Source organism: Grammomys surdaster, unplaced genomic scaffold, assembly GCF_004785775.1.
Source record: "Grammomys surdaster isolate TR1022 unplaced genomic scaffold, NIH_TR_1.0 205, whole genome shotgun sequence".
In the NCBI taxonomy this organism is placed as follows: domain Eukaryota; kingdom Metazoa; phylum Chordata; class Mammalia; order Rodentia; family Muridae; genus Grammomys; species Grammomys surdaster.
Window position 1 is genome coordinate 5,951,788 of NW_021604650.1, and position 7,555 is coordinate 5,959,342.

Genomic DNA, 7,555 nt, shown 5'->3' on the forward strand with positions numbered 1-7,555 from the left:
TGGTTTGAATAAAAACGGCCCCCACAGGCTATTAGGGAGTAGCACTATTGAGAGGTATGGCCTTATTGGAGTAGGTGTGGCCTTATTGGAAGACGTGTGTCCTTGGAGGTGGGCTTTGAGGTTTCAGAAGCTCAAGCCAGGTCCAGTGTCACTCTCTCTTCCTGCTGCCTGCTGATCTGGATGTAGAACTCTCTCAGCTACCTCTCAGGCACCATGTCTGCCTGCTTGCTGTCAGGCTTCCTGTCATGATAATAAGGGACTAACCCTCTGAACTGTAAGCCAGCTCTAATTAAATGTTTTCCTTCATAAGAACTGCTGTGGTCATGGTGTCTTCACAGCAATAGAAACCCTAAGACACTCTCCTTCTAATCAGGAATGTCTACAGTTGGCAGGCCCCATCCTGATGAGGATAGCTGGCATAGCTGATCTCATGAAGATGGAGGCAGGCTGGCTGGAAGGAAGAGCAGCAGCTGGAAGGGTTCACTGGCTTCTTATTGCTGAGTGACATTTGAGAGAGACAAAGTCTGGAGTCTGGATGCCTGGCACTTCATCCCCAGGGACCTGACACCAGGTGCAGCCGATAGATGGGACAGATCCTGATAGCTTGCCAGACCCTACTGCTGGGAATTGAGGAGGTGTGAGGGGTGACACACAGAGCAACCTGCCACAGCTAAGGGAAGAGTGATGTCTATTATTGAGGCAGGAATCCCCTAACAGGAGTACCCAAGTCTTGCATACTTTGGGGAAACCACAGGGGCAGTCCCCTGTGTCCTTTCTGAGCACCCTTCTCCCCATAGAAATGACCTGGGATTGGATTTCTCTGCAAAGCTGAGGCTCCAAGCTCACAAACTGCCTGTCAGGCTGGACAGCAGAGCCCAAGCTTTGTATCCAGAGACCAGGCTATTCTTCAGTCCTGCAAAGTTGGGACCAGGACACCCTCAAATCCCAAAGCAATAATGAGGCTCCAGGCTAAGAGGCTACACGTGTGTAAAGCTCACTAGTTAGACACTGTCACTGCCTTTACCTAGGAGTCACCTTACCCAGATGAACACAGATGCAGGTGAAATGCATTTTGCCAACTTAGGAGCTGGGGAGATGGCTTAGCCTGTAAAGCATTTGCAAGCAGAAGACTCTGAGTTCAATACCAAAAAGTCATGTTAAAATGCCTGAAACATGCATGTAATCCCAGCACTGGAGAGGTATAGACAGGAGAAGCCCTGGAACTCACCAGACAGTTTAGCCCCCTTGTTGAGCTCCAGGCCAATGACAGACCCTGTCTCAAAACAGGTGGACAGTATTCCTGAGGATATTACCTGAGATTGACCTCTGACCTCCACACATATAAACACACCTATGTACACACACACACACACACACACACACACACACGCCTCTGCAGGATTTTTTTTTTAATCCTGCAAACTTAAGCGGTGACTTTCACCCTGTAGGGACACAAAGTCCTTCCAGAAATAGCTCATTGACCATTGGCGTGTGTGGTGGTTTGTATCTGCTTGGCCCAGGGAGTGGCACTATTAGGAGATGCGGCCTTGTTGGAGTAGGTGTGTCACTATGAGTATAGGCTTAAGTCCCTCATCCTAGCTGCCTAGAAATCAGTAATCTGCTAGCAGCATTCAGATGAAGACGTAGAACTCTCAGCTCCTCCGGCACCATGCCTGCCTGGATGCTGCCATGTTCCCACCTTGATGATAATGGACTGAGCCTCTGAACCTGTAAGCCAGCCCCAATTAAATGTTGTGCTTATAAGAGTTGCCTTGGTCATGGTATCTGTTCACAGCAGTGAAACTAAGACAGGGTGACTCCTTCCTACAGCCCTTTCCCAAAGGCTCCTACTATTTTACAAATGAAAGACATTCCAGACCTTTTGGGGAAGGTCACATACCCAAGTGGTGACCTCTGGCTACCAAAGGGTTGATCTGGTGATGGTCCTCATCAAAACACCAAGCTACCCACATCTTCTCAGGGAAGCACATTTCCACTCACACATTTTCCCTCCCCATGTCTAAATATCTGTGGTGTCTTTAAGGCACCTGGTCAGCCAGGATCAGCGGACACTATCCTACTATCTCAATCCACAAGTGACTTTCACAGACTGTGACTAAGGTCACAGGAAATCTTTAAAACATCCATTTATATACTTTTGCTTTTTTTGCTGATGAGTTGCTAGGTTAATTAATAAAAGACCCAGGAGCATAAAACATATCACATTAGATGAAAATTCTTTGGCAGAAACAGTCACATAAAGAATAAAGGCTTGAGACGTGACTCCAGGGGAGAATGATTGCCTATAATCCCCAGTAAGGCACTGGGGCATGGCTCAGTGGGAGGACACAAGCCTAGAATCCCCCAGTGAGGGGCTGGGGCATAGCTCAATAGGAGGTCACCTGCTTAGAATCCCCCAGTAAGAGACTAGGGACATGGTTCAGTGGAACATTTGCTCAGCACCATCAAAGACCTAAGTACGAATCCCCAGCACCTTCCAAAAATGTCAGGAATACTAACAGCTCTGTAAAGCTCATCCATGTGTCTTAGTGGATTAGGGATTGAGCCATGCTGGGCTATGATAGATTGCAATGCTTGGGTGTTATAACAGAGTTAGCCAACAGTCATTCTTTTTTGTTTTGTTTTGTTTTGTTTTTTCGAGATAGGGTTTCTCTGTGTAGCCCTGGCTGTCCTGGAACTCACTCTGTAGACCAGACTAGCCTCGAACTCTCAAACTCAGAAATCCGCCTGCCTCTGCCTCCCAAGTGCTGGGATTAAAGGTGTGCGCCACCACCGCCCGGCTGCCAACAGTCATTCTTGATTATCAAGAACCACAACATCAAAGACAAACCAGCATCCACTGAAAACATGTAAACTGTGAAGAAAGATTTAGATAAAGACTCACATAATGTTCGAGAACTCTAACCAAGAGTTAAAGGCAGAATGTGAGATGGTATAGCAGGGTTACCATGTGATTTGCTCTAACTTTGCCGGGTATAGGAATCCTCAAAGGAAAACAGTTAGAAAATGGGAGGATACAATATGTAGGTTTTAATAAAAGTGATGCTTTTAGAGAAAAAAAATGGAGAAAAGAGGAAAAATGCTTTTTAGAGAGACCTGGCCCCAGCGCAGCAGGGCCACTGTAAGTGTGCAGAGGTTTTATCCCTAATGGATGCATCTGGGGGGAGTCTTCCAGGGGGAGGCTCTAAGCTAAGCATCTCATGGCTTGATTCAACCATCTTCCCCACTAAAAACTTTAAGTTTCTCAAAGTGAATTCTTGGAACTCCTGCAGGAGAATCCCAGGGTGTTCAACACAAGGAAGCAGGTAGGAGCCCGCCTGCACCCCTGAGGTTCATCATATGTAATCTACAGACATAGCCTGAGAATCTGTCAAACCCATGGCCTCATGGAGCCCAAGAACTGAGCTAGGAAAAGCACATCAAACAAACATAGGCAGTTTTCAGAGAATTACTCCATCTGCCTGTGCTAGTTTTCTGCTTGGAAGAGACATCTGGCAGCCAATCAGAGAGCTCTCTACTTACTGCTACTACCCATTGACCCCCACTGCCCCCAAAGGCTTTTAAGAGCTTAATCTCCCAGGAAGTGCTATATGCTGCAGCTGGCCTGTCCCTAGGACCAGGCATCAGACTGCCCACCCTGAACAGGCTCTGCGTACCAGGAGGGACATATCGTGCCCCTTCCTGATTAAGCCTAGGACATCCTCTTGATAAGGAGGAAGGCTCCTATCAGAGGCAAGCTGCAACTCAGACACCTGAATGTTCCCACCAGAGCCATAGTGGACCCCATGAGCCATGTCAAATGGCTCTGAGAATCTGTTTTCAACAATGATAAAAATGCACATCCTATCAAGACGCCTGCTCAGAAACTTCGGCTTTTCGCCCACTAACTCAATTTCACACCACAGGAATAAGACAACTAATTTTCTCCCACATTCTGGTGGCACTTCCCGCTGGGTGGTGTGTGTTTAGCTCTGGCAGGGTGTGGGAATGTGGGCTGAGCTCCCTGGGGCTGCCCAAGGTACAAACGGGGCTCCTCATTCACTACCTGTGGGAACCATGGGCAAGTGGCACCTCTCCAGAGCCTCAGGCTACTGGCCTGGAAAAGGGAACAGAAGTCAGGCCACCCTCCAGCATCCGGGAGGAGGGTGGTTCTAGGACAACAGACATAAGCATAAGACATCAGCAAAAGCATAATAAAGCTATCTAGGAAAGCGGTGTTCAGGACAGCTTGCTTTGTCCACTCCACAGCTGCTGAGTGGCAGTCCCCAGGACCTAGGTGATCTATAGTCATCCTCAGCTGTGGTAAGGCCTGGCCCAAGCCAGAGAATACAGTCATCTCGTTCTTCTGGGTGGTTTGTACTGTCCCCTTCATAACAATCAGGGGTTTCTCTGTGTTCTACAGCACCCAATAGCCACATGTAACCATCCTGTCTCCACCACCAGCCCAGAAGTCCCAAGAGTAGCAACCTGCATCCAGCTCCAGGCCTGACATCCAGCAGCAGACCCCCAGATGAGATCTGTTCAGCTTATTTTAATGAAATAGCACAGAAAACAGGGCTAAATATCTGGCTCATCTCCGGCCCACAGAAGATGGCAGCTTTCTCCTTGGGGTGGGCTGGTTAGCTTCTGTGCCCAGACCAAATGTCACAAGGTTAGAAGAAGGAATTCCAGGCTACCATCTCTCAATCTGTTCACATTCTTCTGACATCCACATACCAATGCCCAGGTGAAGAGCTTAGGGGCTCCAAAGAGAAAAAAGATAGGTCTGTGTATGAATCTCCACTTCTGTCCTGACCAAGAGGGTCAGGAGATCAGCAAGAAGTTTGGTCATGGGCATGAACCTCCTCAAGGTTACCTCCCATGGGGGTCACAGCCACAGGTAAGGGCCCTGAAGAGGTCAAAATGCCAGTTTAAACAGGCTGCTACGGCTGGACCTCCCTGCTGCCCTAAGGAGCCATTGAGGCTGCAAGCCCTCTGGCATCAGGAAAGGGGTCAGCAGGGAGAGTGTAGCCTTGCTTGGTGTCTATGACATTTGTAGGGTCCTACACAAAGCCCCTTTTGGACAAGCCACCCCCATTGCTCTCTGGAGCCTGCAGAGACCCCAGAACTCTACGCTTAGGACTCTTAAGTAATCGGAAACAAAGCACAGATGTCATCAGCTTGCTTTCTCTCCAGCTCCATCTCAAGGGCTGCTTTCCTGAAGATCGGGGCAACTCCCAGAATTCTCTTCTCTCACACTTTCTTCCTCACAAGGGAATATAAAATTCCGTGCTGTCCCCAACTCCTTCACAGGGTCCAGCTGAATCTCCTCACATCTCGGCATCCCCCCACCGTGACCCAGTGTTCTCGATAGCACCCCAATCCCACACCTGGACCAAGTAGCCTTCTCACAATCATGGCTGTGATGGAGCCTGAGATCGGTTAAATAAATGAGTGACTTGATTACAAGCGAGGCACTTTTTTTTCCCTGTGAAATCACTTGAGATACCAGGGAGAGATTCCCTGTCAGTCCCAGTTCACCAAGGACTGTGGTCAGGGTCCCTGGGCAACACCTTCTTTTGTATTCCAGCCTCCTGACACAGGGGCCCAAAGATACCTAGTTGGCCACCTAGTTCCTCCTTCTTGTAAAAATTCCCAATACAAACCATGGGTTCCATTTCCTTGAAAACACTGCACCCCTGGCAGTTGTGACTTCCAGCCTCTATGAAGCCAGCTCTAGCCTTCTTGCCCACTTTACGACTAGGTGACTTCCTGGTTCCTCCTTCCATTCCTGGCTACCAGTCTCCTCCACTTATCATCAGTGTCCACGATCTTTCTCAGCTCGCTTCAACTGCAGCAAAAAGGTTTCAATCTCCATCAGACACAGCCTAGTATCACCTACAAGTGGTTGGAATGTTTCCAAACAAGGCACCTCCAGGGGCCCTTGTAAGCATGCCACACACTAGACAGCCTGCAGGGTGCTGGCCCCTGGGACCTGGATCAAGGCTGAGCCTGCAGTTGGTGACCCACCTGCAAAACCTCTACTTGTCAGGTCAGCAAGGTCCAGGGTACAATCCCAGTTAGAGGTCGGTCACAAGCCACTCTCCAATCCAGACTTCCAAAATTATCTCTGCCTGCTGAAGCTCGGCTTAATTAGCTGGTTGACCTCATTAACGTTCGAACTTCAGTTCCGAAAGAAAGAGGTCACACACCTACCTAATTTACTACCTCAAATTTTCACTAGCAAATCACTAATTCCAGATGTTCTCTGAAGGCTTCCAGGACTGTGCCTGCAAGCGATCTATAAGCCACTGATTGGAAAAGTCCCTGAGACACCACCCCCCCCACCCCCGCACCCGTGGGTTCAAGGTACTTTCTCAGATGGAACAACCTACAGCCCTTTTTAAAGCCCAGCCAACAAAAAAGTGGTCACTAGAATAAGTCTCTCGCCCACCTGGCGCCCCCTAGACCCAAAAACCTCGCAGTGCCCCACTCACTTGGAGCTGAACAGCTAGAGCGCTTAACGTTGCAACCCCTTGCACTTTCTGCAAATGGGTGGGAAGGTGCATGGAAGCCCATCCTAACTACACTCCAGCTGCAGTTTGAAGGCAATCTTGGCGCCCTCTGAACTGAGGAGACCAGTTTCCCTGGATATCCTCACCCTCCACGACGGGTCTGAGAGGTTAAGGGAGACTCACCCTACACACCCCAGTGATGAGGTCCAGCGGATGCCCTATACCCTTGGAACCCAGGAAGCCGAGTTCCGCGCGACCACAGCATCCTGGCAACGAAGTCCACCACTGGTTCTGCAAGCACTCTGAGCTCTAGACGAAGTTTACAGGATGATGTCACCGGGGTCGCACCTGCTCGCTTTCTCAGAGGCCCCCCGCCCAGGGGGCGAGGGCGTGGCCTGGGTCTGCGTCTGCGTCTTCCGGAGCCCTCCCGGTTACCAGGTACCCAGGGCTGCGCGGCCTGGCGACACAGGGAAGGCGCCTGGGTCCCCGGGCGCGCGGGAGGAGCTGCCCGCTGCGCCGGAGGAGGGATGCCCGAGCGAAAGTTGCCAGGGAAACTTGAGTAACTCGAGCACCGGTGCCAGCCTCCTGCATAATTCACAGGCAGCGGCGGGCGGATGCGGGGGCCGTTCCCCCGCGCCCGCCGGGTCCCCACACCCCTACTAGGGAGCGTGGAGGGCAGGGGTCGGGCACCCGGCGGGAGGTCTGGACAGCCCCCGACCTTCCGGAGCCAGCTGAAGCTAGGGCGGTCGTGCGCAAAGCAAGCAACTGGAGAGAATCTGAGAGAGCGCGCAACGGGTCTCAAGGGACAGCTGAGATGAGGGCGCGGGTCCCCGCCCAGCGCGCCCCCTGGCGGCCCTGCGGCGGTTCCTCTGCAGGGCTTTGCTGGCCCAACTCCCCAGGAAACGGGCGTTCTACAGTACAGGAGATCCCGGGCAAGAAATAGAGGCTGATCCACCTGCCCTGACCCGGAGAAGGAGTCAGAGCGCTGGAGGAAGCAGAAGTCCACAGGCTCAGGGGCAAAGAGCTCTTCGCTCTTCAAT

The 7,555-nt window shown here is 51.0% G+C and overlaps 1 protein-coding gene across 1 annotated transcript in view; it reads right to left on the minus strand.

Moving 5' to 3' along the window:
• Window positions 1-6,799, minus strand: part of Shank2 (SH3 and multiple ankyrin repeat domains 2) — a 432,981-nt gene extending 426,182 nt beyond the window's left edge. The window contains exon 1 of the mRNA XM_028771108.1: window positions 6,699-6,799. The gene's annotated coding sequence lies outside the window, so the exon portion shown is untranslated. The remainder of the gene's footprint in view (window positions 1-6,698) is intronic.
• Window positions 6,800-7,555: the final 756 nt, after the last annotated feature.